The sequence below is a fragment of the Pteropus medius genome, unplaced genomic scaffold (genome assembly GCF_902729225.1).
Source record: "Pteropus medius unplaced genomic scaffold, Ma_sr-lr_union100, whole genome shotgun sequence".
NCBI lineage: Eukaryota > Metazoa > Chordata > Mammalia > Chiroptera > Pteropodidae > Pteropus > Pteropus medius.
This window is the reverse complement of record NW_024340697.1, coordinates 3,493,236-3,519,465: the sequence shown is the minus strand read 5'-3', so window position 1 is coordinate 3,519,465 and position 26,230 is coordinate 3,493,236. Positions and strand designations below refer to the sequence as shown.

The 26,230-nt window shown below is 41.1% G+C and overlaps 1 protein-coding gene and 1 long non-coding RNA gene across 2 annotated transcripts in view; one reads left to right on the top strand and one right to left on the bottom strand.

Moving 5' to 3' along the window:
- The window catches only part of ARHGAP6 (Rho GTPase activating protein 6), a 244,454-nt gene that overhangs the window by 97,580 nt on the left and 120,644 nt on the right, over positions 1 to 26,230 (bottom strand). The gene's annotated exons all lie outside the window — the stretch shown is intronic.
- On the top strand, positions 2,352 to 8,077 carry LOC120611651 (uncharacterized). The gene is made up of 2 exons (XR_005655255.1): positions 2,352 to 2,565; positions 7,768 to 8,077. It is a non-coding gene; the product is annotated as an uncharacterized LOC120611651 (long non-coding RNA).

Below are 26,230 nucleotides of genomic sequence, written 5' to 3'. Positions count from 1 at the left end.
TCCCATCCAAGTACTAACCAGTCCCGACCCTGCTTAGCTTCTGAGATCAGAGGAGATCAAGCTCGTTCAGAGTGGCATGGCCGTAGGCACATGGTGACATTTAAAAAAAAAACTCATCCCATACCTGCATCCAGACCAGTGAGGTCCAACGGTCCTTTATATGGTGATGGAAATTTCTGTTACGTGTACTGTCTGATGAGGTGGTCACTAGCCATTCATGGCTAAGGAACACTTGGGATGTGGCTGGTGAAATGGAATCGCTGAATTTTAAATTTTATCTACTTTTCATTGATTTAAATGTAAATGGCCACAGTGGCTAGTGGTTACTGTATTGGACAGCACGGGTACAGATCAAGTCGGTTAGACTCTTCAGGGCTGGGGCTCAGGCACTGGGAGGTTTACAGGGCCCTCTGGGGATGCTCTAATGCGCAGTCGCGACGAGGACCACTGTAATGGTCTGGGATTAAGGGGACCACCAGGGGGCGCAAATTCCTTGCGCTTTTAGCATAAGGCATCACTTTCCATCAAATTCCACAAAGCATTTGCCATGCACCTTTGCCCTCTCCCCGCTGCCTCCACTCCTCCCTTCCCGCGACCCCTCCACGCCCCCTTGTGATAGCTGCGCTATCTATACATTCCTTCATTCACTCACGCTGCCAGATTTCTCCCACACCAAGGCAATTCTTCCCCCCTCTTTCTCTTTCACTGGCAGCAGAAATAAAATCTAACAATGCTACCAAGATTAAGAGTTAAAACCCCAAACTGGGGCACCCATAAAATTGTTTTTCACTTCTACAGGCTTGATCCACATACTACTTTCTGTGATTTCTGCATTGGATGTGATGGGGAATATTTCTAATGGCAGCACTGTTAAGCAGCGAAGGTCTTCGGGACGATGTGGTAAACAGGTCTCTGCTCATCTCCAGCTGCTTCCTTTGAGTGGGATGCAGTGTTCCAGCTCAGTGGTCCTACCACCTGGCTCTGAACTCCGGCTCAGCTCACAACTGACTGTGTGAATATCTAACCATTCTAAGCCTCGGTTACCTGCTCTGTAAAGTGGAAATAACAATAGTTCTCCTCGACTCAGATTTTGATACCCCCGTCCCAACAGTTCTGTGGTGAGGAAAGCAAATAGCAGGGCAAACTTTTCAGGAGGAAGTCAAGGAATTCACGAAAGCAAGTTCCAAGCATGTGATTAATTAACGTAGCACTATGAAGACCACTGAAAAATGGTCATGAAAAATAAATAATATGCTAATGTGACTTTTTCATATATGAAATTTACTTATTTTAATGAGTCTTCATTTTTATTGACTTCCATACCACTAGATTCATACTAATGGGACGAGGAAGCGTGTGCTAATCAACTAGATTAACTTTGCTTTATTTGTAAAGATGGTAAGACTCAGAATTCCAGAGTTCAGTGACAGCAACGTAGAGAGCATACTGTACGATTTTCAAGCACATAACTACTCTGTCGACCATTTGGTAATCTCGGGCACTGCTGATTTATGTTCACATTTTCTACACTGAGTTTTGCTGCTTTCTTCCTTGTTCAATGACCGTCTGTGGGTAGGAAAAAATTTTAATGTAAGAAAATGTAACATTGCAAGCCATTAGCACCATGAGGGTTTGTAGTCAACACAACTATTAATGGTAAGGATTTCTCTTCAGTGAGTCAACAGCGCAGATAAGATAAGCTGGGAGCTATGCTCCCTCCCCAGGGAATTTAGATATGAGATGGATAACTAACATTTCTTGTGGGTGTAAACATGTATCCATTATTATTCCTAACCCTAATTATGTACTCCCTGCTTTAATCGCTAAACAATTTTATGAAGTAAGGTCTATTAACTTGTACCCATTTCACAGACGAAGAAATCAAGCACCAGGAGGTTAAGCGAGTTGTCCAAGGAAACAGACTGCAGGTGACAGAGCTAGGACTCGAAATCGTGGGCCATAACCCCAGAGTTTGGGGTCTTAATCATCACTGTATGCCACCTCCCTGTGAGAGCCAGAGCTTTCTCTCAAGGAACGGCAAAGTATGACTCAAGAAAGTCCAGCAGAATGACCGTTTGTCTGAGGTGGCTCTAGGCTCACCTCAAATCCTCTCATTTAGTTTTCTTACTAAAAATTTCCAAAGTTTATAAGTGATATATTAGCAGCAATAAATTACGTCTACCACAGCGACTACGGCATGACTTGACCTTGAGTTGACAACTGTTAATGTAGAGTAAGGGTGGACAAACTACAGCCCTAGCCACATCCGGCCCCCTGCCTGTTTCTGTAAACTTGAGCCCAGCCAGGCTCACCCACTTCCATCTCGTCTGGGGCTGCGTCCTGATAACAACCGCAGAGTTGAGTGGCTGCTCTACAGATGTAGGTCTCCCGACACCTATAATATTTACGATCTGGCCCTTCACAGAAAAAGTTTGCTGACCCCACTCTGGACCCGCTGAAAAGAAATCACCAGACATATAGCACAGGAAATGACAGTTTCACGGGGCGTTTCGCTATTTCAAGCAGCAAAGGAACCACATCTTTTTACAAATATAGTTACGACACGTATGTATGTATGTATGTATGTATGTATGAGCAGATGGGTCTATACCTTATTCTTCCTTTATGCTTCTTTTAAGGCCCCAAATGACCTCGACACTTGAGACGTGTAGGAAATCACTTGTGATGGCTCATTGAGGGAGGGAAGAGGAGGATTCAGAATGTTTAAATGTCACTTATTTTCCCCAAAACTCTAACTTCACACGATACCTCCCTTCTATGTAACCATCACACTCACCTCTCCGTCCCTTGCATTTTGGCTGTTTTCTTGATTCTTATTTAAATGTTGGAAATTTATTTGATTCTCTACATCTGTGCCTTTTCTCCCTGGCTAGACTGTATATTCTGGAAGGATAGGCACAGCACGTAGAAGAAATAGCTCTTGCATTTTGTGCTTTTACACGTTTGTTGATTGAAAGAAAGCTTTTGGGAAAGTTCACTCTGCATCTATAGAGAAAACCATCCGTGTGTTATATTAGCATGAAAACAAGACCAGCGGGTAATATTTACATTTAGGATACATGTTCTAAAGTCGCTAAAATTACTCCCTGTAAAAAGAAAAAAACAAAAACAAAAAACTCTCGCTTCCCGGCTTTTACTGATAAGCATCAAAACATGTAAAAGGGGCAACTGAACAGAGAAACACGAACTTGCAGAATGACACGAAAGGCCAGGTATGACATAAAAACAAACGATCTGCACTGACTGCTACAGATCTGACTTTTTTAGTTGTCACTTTTTCAGACCTTTTTCCCAGAGCTATTTTCTCTTCAATGTACTACTTTTAAAATGATAAATTAAAAAGTGTTTCAGAGACGTGACAAATATTTTTGCTTTGATATGAGAACACCATGCTTCCTCTGAGCAATGAAACAAATGGAAACTGACGTTTTCAAAAATAAATTACAGTCGAACATTACAGGAGCTTGAAGAGTTCTACTTAATGGGTGCGGTTTTTAAATAGACTTTAATTTTCAGAGCACTTGCAGTTTTACAGTAAACTTGAATAAGAGGTGCAGAGAGTTCCCATATGCCCTCTGCCGCCACTCACGCACAGCCTCCAGCATTATCAACGCCCCACACCAGAGTGGTGCGTCTGTTACAACCGATAAACCTGCATCGACACCTACATCATCGTCACCCAAAATAGATACTTCACATTAGGGTTCACACTTGGTCTGGTATGTTCTACTGGTCTGGACAAATGCATAATGCCATGTATTCGTGATTACAGTACCCTGCAGGGCAGCGTCACCGCCCTAAAAATCCTCTGTGCTCCTCTATTCATTCCCCTCTCCCCGCAAACCCTGGCAACCTCTGATCTTTTTATTGTCTCCATAGATTTGCCTTTTCTGGAATGTCATATAAGTGTCTGTACTATTTCGTGTTCGCACGTGCAGTGTACGAGAGTTCCTGTTGCTCCATGCCCTCGCTAGCACATGCTGGTGTCAGTTTTCTGGATTTGGGCCAGTATAGTAGGTGTGTAATGGTATCTCTCTGTTGTTTGAATTTGCATCTTTTCATGTACTTTTTTGCCACCTGCATAACTTCTTTGGGGAGATATCTGTTAAGGTGCTTGGCCCATAGTGTATCGGGTTATTTGTTTCTTTATTGCTGCATTTTAAGAGTTCTTTATATATTTTAAACAACAGTCCTTTGCCAGATGTCTTTTGCAAATATTTACTCTCGGTCTGTGACTTATCTTCTCATTTACTCGACACTGTCTTTTACGGAGAACGTTTAGATGTTAATGAAGTCTAGCTTATCAATTATTTCTTTCATGGCTCATGCCTTTGGTGTTATATCTAAAAGTCATTGCCATACCCAAGGTAACCTGGATTGTTTCCTCGATTATCTTCTAGGAGTTTCACAGTTTTGCATTTTACGTTTAGGCCTGCGATCCATTTTGAGTTAATTTTTGTGAAAAGTGCAAGGTCTGTGTTTAGATGCATTTTTTTTGTATGCAGATGTCCAGTTATTCCAGCCTCATTTGTTGAAAAGACTACCTTTGCTCCGTCACACTGCCTGTGCTCATTTGTCAAAGATCACTGATTGTATTTATGTGAATCTCTTTCGGGGCTCTCTGTCCCGTTGATCTGTTTATCTATTTGTCTATTCTCTTGCTAGTAGCACCCTGTCGTGATGATTGTCGTTTTATAATGTCTTGAAGGCAGGTAATATCAGTTCTCTAACTCTATTCTTCTCCTTCAATATTGTGTTGGCTATTCTGGGTCTTTTGCCTCATCATATCATCTTTAGAATATGTTTGCCAATATCCACAAAATAACTTGCTGGGTTTTGATAGGGACTTCCCTAACTCTGTAGATCAAGTGAGACGAACTGACGTCTTGACAATACTGAGTCTTCCTATTCACGAGCATGAGATAGCCTTCCATTTATTTAGTTCTTTGTTGTTACTCATCAGAGTTTTATACTTGTCTTCATATAGCTGTTGAACATACTTTGTTACGCTTATACCCAAGTATTTCATTTCGGGGGTGCTAATGTAAATGGTATTTTGGTTTTAATTTCAAATTCTACTTGTTCATTGCTGGTATACAGGAAAACCACTGACTTTTGTATATTAACTTTGCATCTTATAACCTTCCTATAATTGCTTATAATTAGCTCCAGAAAGTATTTTTTTTTAATTTTACTTTAACTTTTCAATTTTCTTTTCTTTTTTTCTCAATTTTTATTTTTCAATTAGAGTTGACATTCAATATTATTTTATGTTCGTTTCAAGTGTACAGCATAGTGGCGAGACATTTATATAATCTACGAAGTGATCCTCCCGATAAGTCTAATACCCACCTGGCGCCATACACGGTCATTACAATATTATATATAGTCACAGGAGGGTTTTTGCTTCCGTCGATTATTTCTGATATTCTGCATAGGCTACCACATCATCTGTACACCTGGTAGAGATCCAGGAGATGAAACTCACCAAAGTGTGGGGGCCTCCCGATGACTGGGCCTTCGTGGAGTTTAACGCTGAGTTGTCCACACCGAGCCTCCAGCACTTCACCAATTACAGTTCAGGTTTCCCTACCCAGGCACTGGTTGCCTTGGAGATTGTTGCTCTAGTAAGTTGTGATTCTCTGTATTCACCTGTCAGTCTCGTCAATTTTTGGAGGCAGCAGTTTTCCCTGTGATATCATTCCTCATAAGGATCTAAGAAGAGTTGTTGATTTTTCAGTTTGTTTGGACTTGTTAGGTGGAGTGACAACTTCTGAGCTTCTCACATGCCAAACCAGCACCCAAAGTTCTGATACAATTTTTTTTAAGATAAAATTTACCATTTTAAAGTATGTGACTTAGGGTTTTTTTAGTATATTCACAGATATATGCAACCATCGTCATTATCTAATTCCAGAATATTTTCACCATCCCACAAAGAAACCCAACACCCATTAGCAATTACGCTCTATTCCCCTCCCGCCCCCGGCCCTGGCCACCACTCACCTACTCTATGTCTCGATGGATTTGCCTTTTTGACTTTTAATATAAGTGAAATTATTCAATATGTGGCCTTTTGGTTCTGGTTTCTTTCTGTTAACATGCTTTCAGGGTTCGCCATGCTGTCTGTCACGTGCATCAGAACTTTATTCCTTTTTACGGCCAAATAATATTCATTGTATCATGCAAACTTTCTTTAACCATTCGTCAGTTGATGGACGTTTGGGATGTTTCCACATTTGGGCCATTATGAATAAAGCTGCTGTGAAGATTCACGTACAAGTTTTCACGTGAACATATGTTTTCAATTCTCTTAGGTATATGCCTAGGAGTGAAATCGCCGGATCACACGGTAACTATAAATAGCTAACCAAAAACAACAACAAAAACTTAAACGACATGAGTCCGAACGCTAAGATTTAAAAAGATTTTTTAGTGCAAAACTCATTTTCCACCTCGCTCCTCTCACACGAGATAAAATAGCGACAACTATGAACAAACCCGTATAATATTTCCACTTCACATAGATCAGCCATTGGAGCTTTTACCAAGCAGTGAGAAGAAACAGAACCCTTTAGTTTCTCTTCTTTTCACAAACTGATGATCGTGAGGTGCTTGAAAAGTTTAGGAGTTTGTAGCATTCACCGTTTTAGAAACGGAACCAGGTAACGGCTATACCCCCAAAAGCAAATAAACTCTTTTAATCTCTTTATGTTCATATTTTAATTCTAAAGACTACTTGTTGATATGCATCCTGGCAATTGTACATGTTAAAACAAAGTACAATTCAGAGCCTAGTTTCTTTCAAGGAGATATTCTTGTCTGTATCAGGAGAGAAGCTAAAAATAAAACTCTGCACAGAACAGTTCAGTAGCCTTGTTTTAATTACTCTTGTGTTCTCTGCTTTTATTGCTCTTTGGGTGGGTTTGCGAGATAGACATTCGATCCTGCAAGAGTTGATCAGAAGCAAACGAAAAAGAAAAGATAATCATGCAAGCTTCTTCCTGGCTTTACAGAACACCACTCCACACCCTCCAGTGTTGGGAAATGGAGAAGCCACTGGGACAGATCGTGTGGTTGGCACAATGATAGCCCTGCCCACACCCCAGAGATGGGAAAAGGCTCCTGTATTATCTGGGTGGGCCCGATGCACACACACGAGCCTTTACAGTCGGACAATCTTTTCCAGCAGAGTTCAGAGCGCGAGGGAGATGTGTCTGTAGAAAAAGTGGTCAGAGAGATGCAATATTTCTGGCTTTGAACATGGAACTCGGGTGCCATGAGCCAAGGAATGTGGGTGGCTTCTAAAAGCTAGAAAAGGCAAACAAATGGCTTCTCCCCGAGCCTCCGGAAGGAGCGCAGCTCTGTTGACACCTTGATTTTAGTCCAGTGAGACTTGTGTCAGATTTCTAACTTACAGAGCTGTAAAATAATAAGTGTGTATGTTTTAAGCCACTAAGTTTCTGGTAACTTGTTGCAGCAGCGATAGAAAATGCATACAGAAGGAATCAGGAAATTTCTATGGATACGAGGGACTCATAAATTATTTAATGCAGGATCTCCCAAACCGTTCCAGGACCAAATAAGTGGGAGAAAGCGGTTTGTGTTAGCCCCATTTTAAAGAGTCACAATAAACAGTAGCTAAGGGAATGCTGAGTAATTCTGCAGACGGCAAATTCTAACTCAGAGTTATCTTCTAAATGCATGTGCCATAATCTCATCTCTTTTTCTTGTTTTTCTTTTCAGAACCTCCCTTCGCTTCCCTCAGACTCCTCAGCACACGCCTGAGAACCTGAGACCCAAAAAGGAGAAGTGACTGGGAATTGCAAACACACAGCCCTGGCCTCACGGTCCTCATCTGGAACCCACTCCAGGATGCCACTCTGTCCTACTGACAAGGAGACACTGTTTCCTGCCATCTGAGTTTATTTAAGTTAGACCTGTGGCGAGAGAAGGGGTCATTAGGGGAGAATCGTCCCAACAAAGCTCTTAACAAATAAAACCCTCTGTTCCATAACATCGAAAAAGACATGGCCGCTTTAGCACCGAACGTATTTTCTTATTTAAAATGAAAGTGTTCAAAAAACTATTGAAAATTTACTAATATCATTATAGCGAGAGGAACACAGCAAAATATTCCCCTACGGTGATTTAGCATGTTCCTAAAAATGCCTAATTCTGCTGTCAAAGTCCATTTTCCACCAATTCTGGTTTCCATAAATGCTAATTTGAGAAGGAACAGAGGTCCAACCCAATGCTTTCTCCGCATCTCCCACTGCCTAGTCCAAGAGCTGTGAACCCACTGCCTTTGATGTTTTTCAGATACACGTTATCCACATTCTTTTCCAGAAAGTGAACACTTTCCTCCACTGCCTCAGCTTTTAATAATAATAATAATAATAATAAAAAATATTATGACTAATAAAGCTAATGACATCGAATACTTATTTTGTGCCAAAGACTGCTATCTGCTTCGCATGATCATTTAACGTTTACGACAACCAATTAAAGTAAATCTTACTATTAACATCTGTATTTTACGGATGAGCCAGCCGAGGCACAGAGAGTTTAGGTACTTCACCCCAGGTCACACGGTAAGTGGTGAAGCCAGAATCTGAACATAATCTGATTTAGAGCCAGGGGCCTCTGTAAGCAGTCACCCAATGCTCCTCAGCTGGAGGTCATTCTACCTCCCAATGCCTGGAGGCAGTTTTTGGTTGTCATAATGGAGAAGTGGAACTCTGCTGGCATCTAGTGGGTAGAGGCCAGGGATGGTGACAAGGATCCTATAGTGCACAGGACCACCCCTCACCCCCTACCACCTCCAAACAATGATCTGACGCTAAATGTCAAGAGCTCCAAGGTTTGGAAACACTGTCCTAGCCTGATGCCTCCCAATGACAGGGCATTTTGAAGGGGCCACTTGATGCTAAGATACAGGACTTGCATTTCCAGATTAGAAACCTCTATCTCTACCCGGGAAATGAGGTTATCTCAGCCTGGAGTGGAGGGCACTTAGAGCTATGGGTTCCACTTGGTGCATCTTCTTATAGCATCAATTTATTTGGGTTCAGCTGGCGCTTTCACACTATGCCCTGACATCTTGGGACACTAGGTCATTTTACATTTTGTCCTTCACTGGACACATGGGAGAGGCACTAGCCCACTAGAGAGCGTCTGAAACAGGCCAGAGAGAAGATTCTGGTTTTCATTAGCTTTGCCTCGTAGTCCAGAAGACACAAGAGCAGCATTTGCGTCACAGATAATGACAATAGCAAAGGGATGTAGGCACGATGGTTTGCTTGGGGTACAGACCAAGCTCAAAAGTCAAAATGTTTTCAGAGAGCAGTTCTGCCATATCTACTCAAATCATGTGTACTACGTGACCCAGCAATTCTAAAAATGTACTTTATAGAAATATCACGAAAGGTGCAAGATACATTTGCAAGGATATTCACTTCAACACCATCTCTGATAGCAAAAAAAAAAAGTCGACAATAAAAACAATAGAAATGCAAGCATGTGTTCACCAACGGATGTGTGCTAGAATGTTCATAGCAGAGTTATTTGCAATAAGCAAAAACTGTAAACTACGTAAATGTTTATCAAAGTAGAATGGATAAATTGTGGTATATCCACACAATGGAATACTATGTAGCAGTGAGAATAAACTCATTCCAACCACCTATCACAATATGCAAGAATCCCACAGATGTCCTGTGGAGCAAAGAAGTCTGACAGAAGAGACCATACTTTATGAAACCATTAATGCAAATTATACAAATAGGCAAAACCTATCTGTGCTACGAAAAGACAGATTAGGGGTTACTCTCGGGGAGAAGTGCTTGGGAGTCCAAGGGAGCCTTCGAGCTCAAGTCCTGTTGCTTCTTCTTGGCAGCCATCACTTGAGGATGGAATTCTTAGGGACTTTGACATCCCGCTTAATGCATTTCTATGTCGTTTGAATTCATTTACAAACATATATTATGTTTGCATTCAGAAAAAAGGACATACAGAAAATCAAGATGAACAAAATACGCCTTAAGTTTGACATTGTTATTATTTCATCAATCACGAAGATGAGGGTTTTTGGTGGACGAAGGAAATGATACTGGAATAAATCCAGGTCCTTGCCCGCAGGGTCACTAACTGAACCCGGTGATGGAGGTCACACTGGTTTGTCGCTGGTAATTTTAGCAGTTGATTCAATTAGCACTTGTTTTCTGGGCTGCTCTCCACGTTCAGATCTAGTTGTGATGTGGCGTCTGCAAACGGATTCTTGGCCACACAAATAACATGTCTACAGAACAGCAAAACAACTGGATTTGTTTGATTAAATGAACAAAACCTTATATTCGGAGGAAGTAAAAATCAAAACAGCTACACCCAAAGTAGCCCGCTCAGACGGTGGTTCATGAAATGCACCCCATTCAGCGAATCGACATTGTAGCAGCCTCATGTGGACTCTGTAAGATAGTTTGAAATGAAATACTCGTGGATAAACCAAGAGACCATGAAGAACACTTTTTTGTCCATAATCAGCAAACGTTTTCGGAGCGCTCACTGTGGGTTTGCCGTCACGCTAAAACTCTGTGGGTCTGATCCTATGTCTTTATAATCAATTGCAAATGTCATTGTGTTGAGTGTTCTTAATGCCCCATGGCACTGAATGGAAATTCACTCAGAAGACAAAACCCACTGATTTGGATAAAGTGGATAAAATTACAGCTTTTTATATACAGTAAAGGTCTAAGAGACATGCATAATAATTCATTCATAAGGTGAAATAGATTGTGTCCCATCGATCTCAAGCATGGCTGAAACCTACTTTCTGAAGGTGGCACCTGGCCATCGATATTTGTAAAATCTCTCCTGGTGATTCAAAAATCCAGTAAGAATTGGAATCACTGCTCAGACCAATAAAATCAGAAGCTAGGTGGAAGGGGACCCAAACATGAATATTACTTAAAAGCTACACGAGTGGTTCTAAAGAGTAGTCTGCATCGAGACTAATTTCTTCTAAACTTACGTTATTAAAAGTGTCAAGAAGCATTTTCTAAAGAGACTCAATATTCCTCGGCCGCAGCTTGTGCAGTTTTGCTAGAAAACGATCACAATGCTAAGCTCCAAGTTTGTTAAGCACTTGCTATGAGTGAACACGTGCTCACTTTAGGCCATTTTATCGATCTCACAACAACGCTCGAACGCAGCGGTCCCCAACCTCTCTGGCACCAGGGACCGGCACTCCCGTAAGACTCTAATGCCTGATGATCTGAGGTGGTGATGCAGGCGCTGGGGAGCAGCTGCAAATACAGATGAAGCTTGCTCACTAGCCCGCCCGCTCGCCTGCCGCTCACCTCCAGCTGTGCGGCCTGATTCCTAACAGGCCACGGACCAGTACTGGTCCACGACCCGGGGGTTGCAGACCCCTGCTGTAAAGAACTGAGTGAGAACAGGTGGTTCCACTGAGCAACCACACAGGTTTTTTTTCCAGAAGTATTGCTCTCACCCAATTTTAGGACTGATGTGTTTGACCCAGCCTCCTTCAGACGCTCTGTCGGTTCTACGTCCTGACACGGTGGGAGAATAGGTTGACGAAAACATCTTGCAAACGTGCAACCTTTAAATCTTGAAAACATCCTTGGAACATGACCCTTTTAATAGATGTAAGCCAGCCTGAGTTTGAGGCACTCAGTAATATCCCTGATATAAACAAGAGCTAAAAGCAACATTCTGTAACTGCTAAAGTCCATGAGAAATAAGAAAATTTACATTTTCTATTTACAGAGAAGCCACCGTGTAATGGAAGCCTACTTATAAACACAATTCGAGTTTACTAACTTTAGTCTGACAGCACTGCCATACACAGGGTATCAAGTCCTAGCTAGTCAAGGCTACGCAGACGAAGGCAGTTTGAGAAAACACGTCCTTAAAGTTGAGAGCAGGAAATATGGCAGTTATTGCCTCGATAATTTAAAGATTCGCACTCTGTGTGGGGCAGATCCTGAGAACTAGAACAGACCATCGACACGATTTCCTTCCACCTGTTTATTTATAAATGAGTTACCAGGGAGGCCGAGGGCCTCCCTCCACTCACGCATTTCTGAAGAGAAAAGAGGTCACGCTTAAAAACTGACTCTGCAATGTACGTATTTCCAAAGCCCACGCGCTTCCTCTCTTTCATTCCTCAGACTAAGTTAGATTAGTAGGATATGATTAAACTGTGATTGCCCACTTGTTTTTGTTAGCCACGGTACAAATCAAATCTCATGCTTCTTTTTTGCTGCTCAAGGGGTGTTTATATTCTGCAGAATGATTTTAAAGCTGAGTTAAGCAAAACTCTTTGAGAACCATTAATATAGTTTTACGGTTCTAGCTTCGAACACGCCAAATTCAAATTTATATACTTGCTGATTTATTGGCACCATGGTTCTAATCCTTTATAATAATAAAAGTAAAGACCACTGGCATATACCATTTTATTTTACTTTCTAAATAACAAATTTCGATCTTTTTTAATAACCTGAAAAATGAGTGATTTTTCCCACCAGATATTTTTTGAACAATAGTTTTATCTAAATCTTCTTTCTCCTATTCATCTCTTCACTATTTTTAAAAAGAAATCACAGACTTCAGAATTCAGGTTTCAATGTCTGTACCTTCAGAGACCCTGAAACAGTGGTCTTTCCATAAGTGCACGCCGGCTCCAGGCCCCTACCCACTGCCTACACCCCTACACCCAGCTCGATGCTTAGGAAACTGCAGATCTGTGGTTCTCAGCTGGGAGCAATTTCGTCCTCCCTTGCCCCCAGGGAACATAAGGCCAGGTGCAGAAATATTTTTGGTTGTCACAACTGAGGGAGGAGAGGCCACCGGTTATCTGGTGGGCGGAGGCCAGGGACCCTGCTCAGCATCCTCCAGTGTGCAGGACCCCCACCACAAAGAAGGATCTAGCCCCAAATGCCAAGAGCGCTAACAGCGAGAAACCCTGCAGGTAGAGGTGCTCAGAGATCCATTTTCCAACCACGTTTCCATCATCCCCTAAAAAACCCAAGCCCATTAGCAGTCACTCCCTGTTCCCCTCTCCCCCAACCCACGGCGACCATGAATCTACTCTCTGTCTCTATGGATTTGTCTCGTCTGGGCATTTCCTAGAAATGAAACCATACAATATGTGGTCTTTTGCGTCTGGCTTCTTTCACTTAGCATAATGTTCCCAAGGTTCGTCCCTGTTGTAGCGTGTGTCAGTACCTCGTTCCTTTTCTAATGGCTGAATAATATTGTATCCTATGCATATCATGCCATATATTTATATGTGTGTTATGCCTTGGATATTACAGAATCTCGATAAATATTTTATCATAATGATTTAAAGTTTCTGGATGTGTGTGGAATGCTACTGAGAACAGACATAGCACATGTCTATGATTCTCTTAAGAGCACGATGAAGATGACGCACTAGGTAAGATTGTAAGAAGCAGAGGTCTTAGGATTCTAAAGCTATGCTGGCATTACCACGTTAACAGTAAAATGCCATCTATGATTAGAACAAACTTGCGCTCACTCCACAGAATTCTGTGACAGGATATTGCATCTGTTTCATTTCATTTCAAATAGAAATTGTCTATAATGAAATGTATGTGAATAGAATTAAATTACCTTCTGGCCTTTTTCCTGATTTATTTCATTCCTCAGAATTATATCAGTTGAAGATCTACTTAATACTTCAAGCAGACATAACGATTCGTGATGTGATTGTTTAATAGAGATTTGGAACTAATTCTCAGCTACTCTCACTGAATTTTATGTCATTTAGGGATGTGATAAAGATACTAAGTGAAAAGCTGCTCGGGGCTCTGTCCACGATTGAGGGGCCAGTAACTAAAATAATAACTGGAATGGTTACCAGGAATGACAACCCTGCCGGAACTGGTGACATTGCTGGTACTTAGGCTCCATCGCATGTTTCTTGTTCCCTGTAGAATTAGCAGATCATATGAAAATGTTATTCTGCCATTTTTTTATTTCCGTCCCTGTGGGCAGTTCTGTAAGAGATGAAGATGAAAGTTCTCCTACTAAGGTGTAACAATATAAGAATTTTCTGTCCAAGAACAATAGAAAAAACTCTGCGCATCATATATCTGAGTACGATAGTTTCCAACATTTTCGGTGGCAAACTATTGCCTGTGTTTCTTTAAATTTGCATATTTCCTCTTTGAGCAATTACTAAAATTGTCACTCTTAATGCTGGAAATCATGTTTAAGAAGACTCGAATGTACGTTCAGTGGCATTACTAGCTTTCGCCTATGGACATTTTCCCATTTTCCAGGTAGTAAGGTAAGGGAGCAAAAGAGTCAAAAACACTGGCTAGGGGCCAGCATCACGGGTCAATGGCCCACGCACAACACTGACCTAGCCTGTCCTGCCAGAGACGAGTTCTCGCCACCATAGCACATGCTCACGTAGAGAAAACACCCATCTGTGCATGTGTGCACTGAACCCCAGTGGGAAAGGGCAACTTACTTCGACGTATTTCGCTTAATAAGCAGAATTTTTTTTAAAAAGCTTGTTTTCACATTATCGTGTTATCTCTGTTAACACAGATGTAATGTTTTCACTCCCAACAGTTCAGTTAATTATAAGCCAAACAACACACTATCCATCTGCATATAATTTCCCTTATTGAAAATTGTTCCACCAGATATTTAGAAAATGCTTACAGATCTTTCAAATTAAGAGCTGTATGAACTCTTTCTGCGAATGCTTATATTATTAAGATATTTTCTACTAGGGACCTAAAAGGGACCCTATCCCTTTTTTAAAAATGTAATATTTTTGGTCTCTGATTTTCTGTTCAGGTTTTTCTCCCTGAGAATGAACATTAGATAAATCCAGGGCTACGGGAACTCTAGTACTATCGCTTACTCGTCTCCCTTGCTGACCACGAATGAGAAATATTATGTTCCCAAACTTCTTGTGTCTCTCTCACATTTGTTCCATTCACAGATCACTTAAAAGAAATAAAATAAAACGTGGCCTCTCAGAGACTTTCAGGAAGGAGTCCCTGAGATAATAGCCATTACTATTTCGGTGGCTATCTCCCCAGTGAAGAGAAAGGAATAGAGAGGGAGGGAGGGAGGGAAGGAGGCGGAGAGGAAGGAAGGAAGGGAGGAAGAAGATCATTTTAGAGAAAGAAGACATTAAAAATCTATTTTACCACTGAACTACGTGTCACAAAAATCTTTCTATGTTAATAAATGCAGACCGACACCCTCATTTTGAATATTCTATGTGGCATACTTGATTTCAACCAGCAATGCGTAACGCAGTCTTTGGCCTTGGAGTACAAGGATGAAGGGGACAGTAGTCCAGTTCTCAAACTACTGGTAAAGGGACCATCTCCCTTTACCGCGCAGCTGTTTTATTTCCTATTGTTTCTTGGTAGACATTGTTTTACGGGTTAGTTCATAAACACCTCTACCTACTTTATCCTGCCCTCGGAAACAGCAGGCACTGGCCATAATTTAATCTTCCCCTGATGACTCGGTGCGTGCTATTGGTTAATGCGCGATCACTGCAGAAGCAGAAAGTATAGGACTGCAGGACAAAGACTGGAGTGGTCCTACATACAGTCAGTACCCTCTTCCCAGTCCAGCCAGGAACTATGGGAAAACTCCAGATGGCCAGCCTTTACCACAGCCCTCGAAGCCTTCCGGTGTCGCTACTGTCCCTCTCCTCCCTTCTCATTCACAAACACAGAGAGCAGAGCGTGTCAGCTTCCTGACGGTGAGACGGATGATTTGTTCCAACAGCCACTCCCAGCATCCTCCGCCCCAACTCAAAGTGGACAACTCTGCCAGAGGCCATGAGTAGTTTGAGAACTGGACTACCGTCCCCTTCATCCTTGTACTCCAAGGCCAAAGACTGCGTTACGCAGACACTAAGTGCTCAACGATGACTGTTAGCTATATAGGAAGTGCTTGAAGTTATATCACACGTTCAGGCCTTGTGACCCTAGGACCATCTCCCTTTACTGCGCAGCAGTTTTATTTCTTATTGCTTCATTAATAGGTTTCCTCTTTTCAGCGAACGTGGGGCTCACTGAGCCTGGCACCACCTTTGATCACCACCTTGAATACCATCACAATGCATTTCCCCCTTCTTACATGGGCCTTTCTTCTTTCTAGTTCCCTACCTCTGTTCCTGCTTTTCTTAGGCTTCTTGTCCCAAGTCTACTTACTTACTAAATGTCATTAGCCAGTAGAAGATTCCTCTTTTTTTCCCCCACAGTTTCTAACAACTGGCCAGAAACCACGGTTAATTCCAATGCATTCTAGAATAGGCACTGATGGTTTGCCATCCAAAAAGTATGAGAATGTGGGAGAGTTGTTATTCTTTTCAAATTACTCATTGGGCTGAAGTGATTCTAGAAGCCTAAGAATCTAATAATAATAATAAAGCTTTATTATATCAAGCAAGTAGACACAGTCACGAATAAGAAAAAATCAGGTACATACATCATAGTATATATGCTTGTAGTATATTACAGTTTGAACTAGTGGGTCAGAGCCAAGTATAATAAAGATGTTAGGATAATGGATTCTAAACCTTTTGTAGCATCCCCTTCAGTCCCTATCGGAGGCCATGTGCATGAAAGTCCATAGGAACAGTTGGCAGCAATGCTGAGTTATCCGTCTTAGTTGTTTAAAAGGGCCACCTAAATCACTGCAAGATTTCTCTGTCTATGGAGGACCTACACAGATCAAGGACATTTTTTATATTTTCATAACGTCATGGATAACTTCTCTACATTTTCATTAACTGACACATTTATCTAGCACCTACTTTGTAAAAGACATTTTTCTGGGTATCAAAGAGCTCTCAAGGAGGTATCAAATATAATAGCTGATTTTCAAGGGTTGCGAAGGAAGTCAGTTTGTTTATCAGAATCAATGGGTGGTGGTGTATCTGAGTTCTGACGAGGGTACAAATTCACTCCAGCAAAAAAGCTAGCCGAGATCATATTTTCTTATAAGCGAATGTCTAGAGATTGACTTTGCCTCCAGTTACTTAAGAATACTCACTCTTGAAACAATTCTCGAATATTGGACAATCCTGGACCTGCTTTAAAAGAATATTCAAGAATTGAGCCCCTATTTATTGATGATAAGAAAGGCTTCTGGAAATCATAACACCTGACTTATCCAAAGATCACCCATATACCTCCACCACTGCTAAAACCGGAAAGTTAAACAAAGGGAGAAAGCCCCAAAACAAAACAAAAATATCCTCCCAGCAGTCAAAAATCAATGTCACGAGACTGAAATTTTTCAGTGAGCCACCAGGGCCAAAACCGCTTACAGCATCTCTTGCGGTGTACACATACTTCCAACAAGCTCGGGCATATGATTTTCCAGCACGCTGTAAATTAAGCAGCAAATTAGAAGGGGGAGAAGTTACTAGCATAAGCAACATGGGAACAGCAAAAATGTGATGAGCTGCAAGTCAAGGAAAAGAATAACTACTATCAAAAATGGGCAAAAGTACTTTTTTAAAATTACAAAGCACAACACACAAATATATACAATTCGTTGTTGTTGTCGAGTGCCTACTATTTGTCCGAGATCAGTCATTCCAGGAGGTGAACACATTTAAGCCATGCTTCCTCTCAGAGTTCAAGACCGCTTCAGCCCTTGACTATCATGGATTCTCTTTATTAAAAGTATTTGATTGGGCCAAAGCGAGGTGTATAACGACAGTGAGTCAGATTCTTATTTCTTGGGATTAACTCATGCTTTCCTCATCTCCAACCACTGGCAGGCGAGAACCATCTGGTTCTTGATTTGTGCCACAAAGAGTAGGAGGCTTCCCGCCTCAGGTCCTGCCACGTGAACTGCATGTTTTACAGCCCTGCTTGGTCCTACAAAGCCTCAGGGGGACTTAGAGCAGCTGTTTCTGGACCAAAATGTACCCTGAATGTGATATTTTTATAATCCTTTCTTGGACTCTCTTCCTTCCCACTTAGCAATAATGGGAACCTATCATTTATAAGGGCGTTTATTTACTCATCATTTTGAAGAAAAGCCTTTAGAAACTAATAAATTCATGCGTGTATTTGTCCCTATAGTAACAGAAATGGTCTCGGGTTCATAGGTATTCAACGTATGTATTTGCAACAAATGCCTAAGTGAATGAAGGCACGTTCTAGGGTTATATTGTCACATTTATTCCAGAGATATTGCCATTGAGGACACTATTTTACGCTTATGATCTATTTCAGAAATAAAGATTTTTTTAAAAAAGAGAAAATATTTGACGTTGAAGAGCCAGAAATAAAAATACAAAACCTTTAGAAATGTTATAGCCTGTATAAATCAAAATAAGTAGTCAATCTAGTAAATTCTGTCTTCTTTTATAAAGTCACCTTACTCATAAATGAAATAATTGTTCATAAAAATAGTTTTCAATTGAAATTTTGTGGGTTTCCCCCCGAAACATTGAGCAACTTTTAAAGTATATATGTGAGACCTAAATTAGTGAAAGAGATTTCAAACAGAGAGATCCATATCTTAATAGGGTGTACCCTATGACTCAGGGTGCAGGGAGGGAAAATAAATAGAACCAAATCATTTCTATCGTATTTCTGTTGTATTTGTATTTCCGTTGTATTTGCCATCAAAACCTGAACAATGATTCACAGTGAACTGGCAACATCTCACTATCTAGTTGACTAGAGAAATCAATGCCACAGTAAGGGATCGTTCTGTTGATCTTTGTGGCCAAATATACGACACTCTATTCTTGCAAGATGAGACAAAGTAATGAGCTAAATTTTGTAAAACCACTAGTAGTTCACCGATGACTTAATTAGTGGAGATTACACACAATTTTGTAGGAAAAATATGTCCTGAATCTTTTTCAGGTACTCTGATATATTTAATTAAACGAAATGGGGAAAAGACTGAAAAAGAATATAATGTGACCTCCATTTTCCTCCCTCTCTCTCCTACTCTCCGTAGGCACCGCTGCTTACTCCCTCTCCTCCCCCTGCAAGTAACCTGATGTCAATTCTCCTAAAATTCCATTTGCAACTTCCTTCGAAGAGAACCCTTCTCGCCTCTGATATACAATTCACCAATAAATATATTCATACGTAAATGCAAATCCTGAACACAACTGGCTTTTAGAACCATATTCTATGTTTGCTTTCATTCATACGTTTTACCTGTTAGAACCTTCCACTTTCTTCTTTGCAATTTCTTTCTCTCGGATTGAAAGGTCTACCTTTCTCCATGACGGTTATTAATTTCCTAATAATTTATTCCTCAAGATTCTCTTAGAATCTTACTTATTAGCATTTTTAAAACATTTACTGTGATACCTTTTCATTTCCCCCAGAGATGTCTATTATTTCGTTTCTACAGTAATCCTCTTAGGTAGGTTCTATAATTATCCTCATTTCAATGATGAGGAAACTGAGGCTCAGATAGGCTACATGACATGTCAGTGGTCCCTCAACCCTTGGTGAAGCTGAGGTCAGGACCCATGTAAGTCTAAGCTCTAGCTCTTAATAATACTACATTGCCGTTCATGGATGTTTTCTCCTTGAGTTTAATTCAGCCAATGTGGAGCATCTATATATTATATATATATATATATATATATATATATATATATATATATATATATACACACACGTGTACAAATATTACTGAAGTAGTCAAAGAGATCTGGCTATACTACCAATAGTAGCTGGGTATATAATCAGTATTTCCTTTATCGATCTAATATTGATAGACAACTCATCGGCTGCCTCTTACCACTAGATACGCATCTTCTTTTGAATTGATCCGATTCTATAATAAAAGAAAACAAATACATATGCTTTGCTAAAGTAGAAGAGTAGAAGACATGAATTTAATAGCTAGTTCAGAGGTCCTTTTAGAAGGAGAAGGGCTTTGGTTGTCGTTTGGGCAAAGGCGAGGCTGCTGAGAACATGGGGACGATGCAACTAAAGGGGTAGATAAGAGGCTGTGAAAAAGAGAGAGAGAGGAATCTGGATTTCTTATAAGACAAAGTGGGTTTGGGCCAAAAGGATGTGGGCAAAGAAGGGCCATCATACCGAGAAAGACTGAGTTGCTCTGTGGGATGGGGGAGCCAGGGCAATGTCCCCTGTTTGATACATATTTGTTTGCAAGAATCGAAATACATTTTTAAGTGTGAGGTCTGGTGTGTGTTATGTTCCTTGCCTTGCCTTTCAGATCATCAGTAAAAGTTTTGCTACTGTGATAACCTCAAGTTCACGATCGCTTAGATGGCAGATGGGTTGCAGGATGGGAACAAGGAGAAGAGACTTCGTTCCCTCTTTTGGCGCACACCAGAATGGTGACTTTAAAAAATGGCAACAGACAACAGAGAAGATACCTTCAATGAGAGTAGAAAACAGAGCAGTGGTGAACTCAAAATTATAATCCCTCAGAGAAATACTGGGGAGAGCTTTGAGGTTTTACCAGAATGGGGGTTCGAATCAAGTTATCTTGATCTAAAAAGACTGGAGAACCCTAGAGGACATCTTGGTTTCACTAGAGAAACTCAACCATCTAACTGTCTTTTTTTTTTTTTTAACAAAGAATAATGTTATGTTTGCTAGAACCAGGAAACAGACAATGACATAGCCTCTTGTTAAAAGTAAATCTGAACATATCAGCATGTGCAGTCAACGTATATGCTGACTTAAAAACAGCACGATAAAATTTTTTGCCTGTTAAACCTATTATTGCCCATAATGAAAGACTACATGCACTAATCACAACATACAGACTTATGTTTGATCACAGCTTTTAAAAAGTCATGATACAGGGATTTTTAGTTGTACTCAACACATTTTTCCTCCAGAAGCCGGATTGGTCGTTCTAGGTGCCGTGAATGATATAAATTGAGCTCTTGCTTGGAAGAAATCTATCGGATCAAGCATCCCTGAGTTTCAGACAGAAACCTCCTCTGAATACATATACCCAAAGGTATGTGGATTTTTATTCATGATTTGGAATCCTTTCTATTGTGCTTCTTTCTTTTTCTATATTTCATGTTCAAATAATGTGAATGTATTCTGTATTTCCAATATTTTATGCTGTTAATATTCAGTTATTTCTTCAGTTGGGCCATAATTAAATTAGACTCTGATTATTAAATGAATTCTTTTACTTTCTAATGCAGCAACACGTCTGTATTTCTTTAAGATTTAGTTCCAAAATCCCAGAGCACTTTTGGAGGCCAAATTTCACAAGCAAATATGTATTTTAATTATTTATCGATTAAGATAAAATAATTTTTAACAGTCTGTGATCCACTAACATGAAAACATTTTATTTACTATCATCAAATAGAACCATCAACTGAAAGTTTTTTCTCATTAATTCAAACTTTAAAAAAAATTTTCGGTGGTAGAAAACGTCAGTGTACTTTCCATAGCCAAAATTTAAGGTCTTTCCTCAGACAGTTTTCAAAGTTAGTCAATAATTTGCACCACAAAGCAAAATGCGTATTTTAGGATGGCCTATTCTGCTTCATGCCCCAAGGGTCTTACTTCTAGAATAATTACTGTGCCGGTGTGTCAAACAAAAGGAAGATGCCATTGAGTAAATAAGAAATCTTTTAAGTATATGTCATTCGAAATTCACGGAATAATCATAGAATGTTAGCACCATCCTCTCTCCTGTCTATTCAACCACACCCTCTGCTCCACATCTGGAGCTCAGAGATGTCATCTGAAGGTCTTATGGGAAGTCTCTACTGGTGGGAATACCTGGAACTAAAATCCACTCCTTCCTTACTATATTTTGACAAATTAACGTCTTTCTTCAGATGATCGATCTCTGTTTTTAACGGTAGCAATGCTCAGGCGGACTGTACCAAAAAACAAAAACAAAAACAAACAAAACATTTCTGTGTCTCCTGTTTCTAAAACTATCAAATACTGTGCACTTGGATGATCTCCGCAACTTTCAGAGCCAACTCTATTCTTTTAATCATTAATTATAAGCTGCGCTTAGCATCTGTGATTCTACAAGCCGTATGGGTACAGGGAAATGACATGACAAATCATACGATGAGAGATTATTCACGACCTTGCAGCTTGTTTAGCTCTCAATCTAAATGAAAAGCATCTCTATCACTACTGTGATTCCAGAAGCAATGAAATAGGCTCAGAACTGAGAGCCAGGTATGGGTAAAGTAACCTCACAAAGAATAGTCCCACCCTTTCCGCTAGCACTAGACTAACATGGATTCTGTGAGTTTTATGGAGCATTCGTAATGTTCAATTTTGAGAAGAGATAAGAAAAGTGTGTGTTGACATATTTCAGGGCCATCAAGAAATGGGGACCTGGATTTTGTTTGCCTGCCTCCTGGGAGCAGCCTTCGCTATGCCCGTGAGTAAAACATCCCCTGTATAAGTCAATGTCCAATTTCACAAGCTCGGAAATAAAAAGTGGCCCCGCAGCTGGTAAACTTTAGGGTTTAAAACAGTATAAGGTCAGAGGTCCTTGAGCACTTTTGGGTTTAAAAAACACTTTGAAGAGCGTGTTATTTAAAAAATAGATTCTCAGATGCCTCTGCCCAAGATTCTGATTCAGTACAGACGGGGTGGGGCCCAGGACTCTGCATTTTGACAAACACCGCAAGAGATTCTATCGAAACAATTAGCTTGTAAATATCATTGCCCATCTGTCGGTGGTGGAACCTTTTGGAAGGGATCCTTGAAAAGCCTCCAGAGAAAGTGCTAACTTAGCCTTAGGCAAATACTACCAAGATGCCAGTTTTCTCTAAAACCCAGTTTCTTACAAGTACCCAAATCTCCTCCTGCCCTCCGAGTTGCGCTGCTGTTATCTCTCAGACAGCACGAGTTCTGTGTTAGGGGTCCCTTCCTGAGTCCTCTGCCCGTTCTCAGAGGCCCCAACCTTCGGGTGCACCCGCTAAGCACATGACTTCCCTGCCTGCGCCCACTGCGCACGGATAGATTTCACACTCAGACGTGCCAAGCACCAGGGAGTGCGACTCATTCTCTCCAGACACAGAGCTTAGAGCACACGCAGGCAAAGCAGGATCCACTTGCTTTTCAGTGGCGTGAAGAGCAGTTGATACAACCAGAAGCCAGCCAAGCTTGCGTATCTGCCTCCTGTCTTCCTCTCTCGCCCACAAGACCAAGGGTCTGTGCTCTGCTTTCCTGACACCCTGCATCATGGCGATTCCTGATACCCCGAGGGGCCTCCGCATTACAAATTCAGCCCCTTTCCCACTGCTCAGTTCAACGCCCCTACTCTCTGAGGGCTTCCGTCAGGAAGGTATAGAAAAGCAGTTACTTGATTAAAATAATTCGCACTCAGATGAGAGAATGAACCTTCTCCTAAAATACCAGCATTTTCAAAGAATAGAGCCTTTAAAAGCTCAGTGTCCGAGAGAGGTGTTCTGCACGATTCTCTCCTGTCCCCACTCCGGGACCAACCAGAGCTCCACATCGCAGGCATCATCAGTTCCTTGGGCTCCACTTTTGACAGGACAGACAGTCCTGGTTTAGATAATTATTCAGGTTGCTTTTATTTTGAACTTCTAAATGTTTCTGCCATAACACAGTGACAGAGTAATAAAAAGAACTAGCCTAAGCTTCCTAAATCAGCTCTCATTTTCCAACAGGATAGATACCGTTTCCACTTCACCTCACCCATCTGGTTCTCATATTCACCAATAATTCACACGTAGTTGTTTCTTTGGTTGTTGCCGATGTGTTATTTACTTTGCATGCCAATTACGAGCAATCTCTTTGCTAGTTAAGCGCTTCTCCACCTCCTGATCTATAAGGGAAAGATGGCGAGACCATTCTCTTCTTGTTGGTATTTTGTAATTGTGTAAGAGAAACGTATCTCTCTTCCCAACATGGAGTGAGAACTAAAAATTTTTACTTCTCCAAGAAGTAAAAATGGTGGGCGGGACAGAGCAGGATTCATTGACAACACGGATGGAGGGGTGTCGTCCCAAGATCACTGGATAATACACGTGTGCTGGTTTCTGCTTCCAGGTCTCCCACCATGAGACTGAGACCTCCAGGAAAATCTTTTAGTTGGTCTGGACCCCTTTAAAATAAGAGGGCTCCTCTCCTACACAGTGTACATGTTCAAGCTAAAAGTAGACCCCAAATATATTCGGTACTATATAGAGTTTTAAAAAGTAGCTTCAGTCTCTCTAATGTGAACAATTGCATATTGACAATCTCTTCCTCTCTCTCTCTCCCTCTTCTCTCTCTCTCTCTCTCTCTTTCTTTTTCTTCTCCTTTCCTCCTCCCTATAAAAGCTACCACCTCATCCTGGGCACCCTGGTTATATCAACTTCAGCTATGAGGTAATTTTTCTCTTTACTAATTTTAACCATTGTTTGAGTTAACAATGCCCCGAGCTCTGTAAAGAATAGTGTTGACTCTTCATTCGAGATGTTTCTCAGTCCCGCTTTTTCAGTTCCCACTACTGGCTTCCTCGTTTAAGCCCTGACGAGTCACCTCAAGCCTGCACTGCCCCAGCACACCCCTGCCTCTCTGACTCAGTTTCTCCTCCTCACACGGCTATAAAGTTATCCATCAGAAACAAGCAGTCAGGGGGTGGCATGGTAGGGTAGAAGGTGAACTCTGACTGACCAGGTTTATTCTATCCTAGCCCATAAAATGTGGGCAATTAGGGAAGATGTGACTTCAGATCCTTTCGAGCTAGAAAACTCCTGATTCTAAGAAGTTCACTCTATGTGCCTCCCTCATTTGTGTTTACTGAAAGACTAGTGACCAAGGGGTCTATGTGACATTCTGCAGAGCAATGGAAAGCATACTCCCTATGTCACCTGGGGCAAATCATTTTCTCTCTCTGGAACTTTGGTTTCTTTATCTGCGGAAGGGAAATAATCATAACGCCCACACTTCAAAATATTGTCTGGAGAACAAAACAGTTAAGCAACAGAAAAGGTGTTTCATCAAGTATAACTTAGCGAGGTTCATAATTGTTTGTTGTATCGATATCAAATCTACAGTACTGTATGACGCAGTCTCTCGACCTGCAGTGACCCAAGCGTTTACCGTACAGAAAGGGATGAAACTCTTACATCTCTCATAGGTTCAGATGACAAGCTGTGACTCTGTTTACTCGTAGAAGCTGAGGAAAAATGTTAATGACAATTTGAGGCAAGATTTTCTGTGAAACCTTAAAAGGTTGACCTATGTGACCAGAAAAACCTGTGTTTCTAGCGTGCGAGACAGTGTTTCTGCCTCTTTTATGTTCCCATTGTGACATCGAATCAAAATAGAATATGATTAATGTTAAGTCACATTAATTGTTTTGTTTTGTTCTTGCAAAGAAGAGCAGGAGCTGTGGAATTAAACGGAATTACTACTTTTGTGCCTCAGCCAAGCTCACAAACCTCTTTAACTCTCCATGACCTCGTTCGTCTGTGAAAGCGAAGGTGGTGATACTTGCCTCAGAGCGTGTGAGAAAACGAGAAAAATGTGTGCGAGGGATGTCATGTAGTGCCTAACACATCGAAATCACCTGACAAATATTGACCTTATTCTTTCTTCTGTAGAACTTCTATTTTCAGGCTATGAATATTGGCAGGACTGCATTATTGAATGTCTATTTCGCATCATTCTATGGCTATAACTAAATGAAAATAAATGCATTCTAATGTCTCTTTCTCTCAAGGTGCTCACTCCCATTAAGTGGTACCAGAACATGATAAGGCAGCCGGTATGTAGCTCTTCTGTTCTTTATTCCCTTAAAATATTAAGCATGCATTTCAATTCCCTTTTCAGTGAAATCACATATCTATGCCACATACTGATACTGACGGGAAATCTAGTTTGTGTAAGATCCTATCTGTGTACACGGTTAGAAATGAATAAATACTCATATCGCCATAATGACAAAGAAAACATTGCTATTTCTCCAGTCGGAAGTCAATGGAGCCGATGGTAAACCTGACTCTTTGTTTCTCACCAGTACCCTTCCTATGGTTACGAACCCATGGGTGGATGGCTGCACCACCAAATCATTCCCGTGCTGTCCCAGCAGAATCCCCCGAATCACGCCCTACAGCCTCATCACCACATCCCCATGGTGCCAGCTCAGCAGCCCGTGGTCCCCCAGCAACCAATGATGCCAGTTCCCGGCCAACACT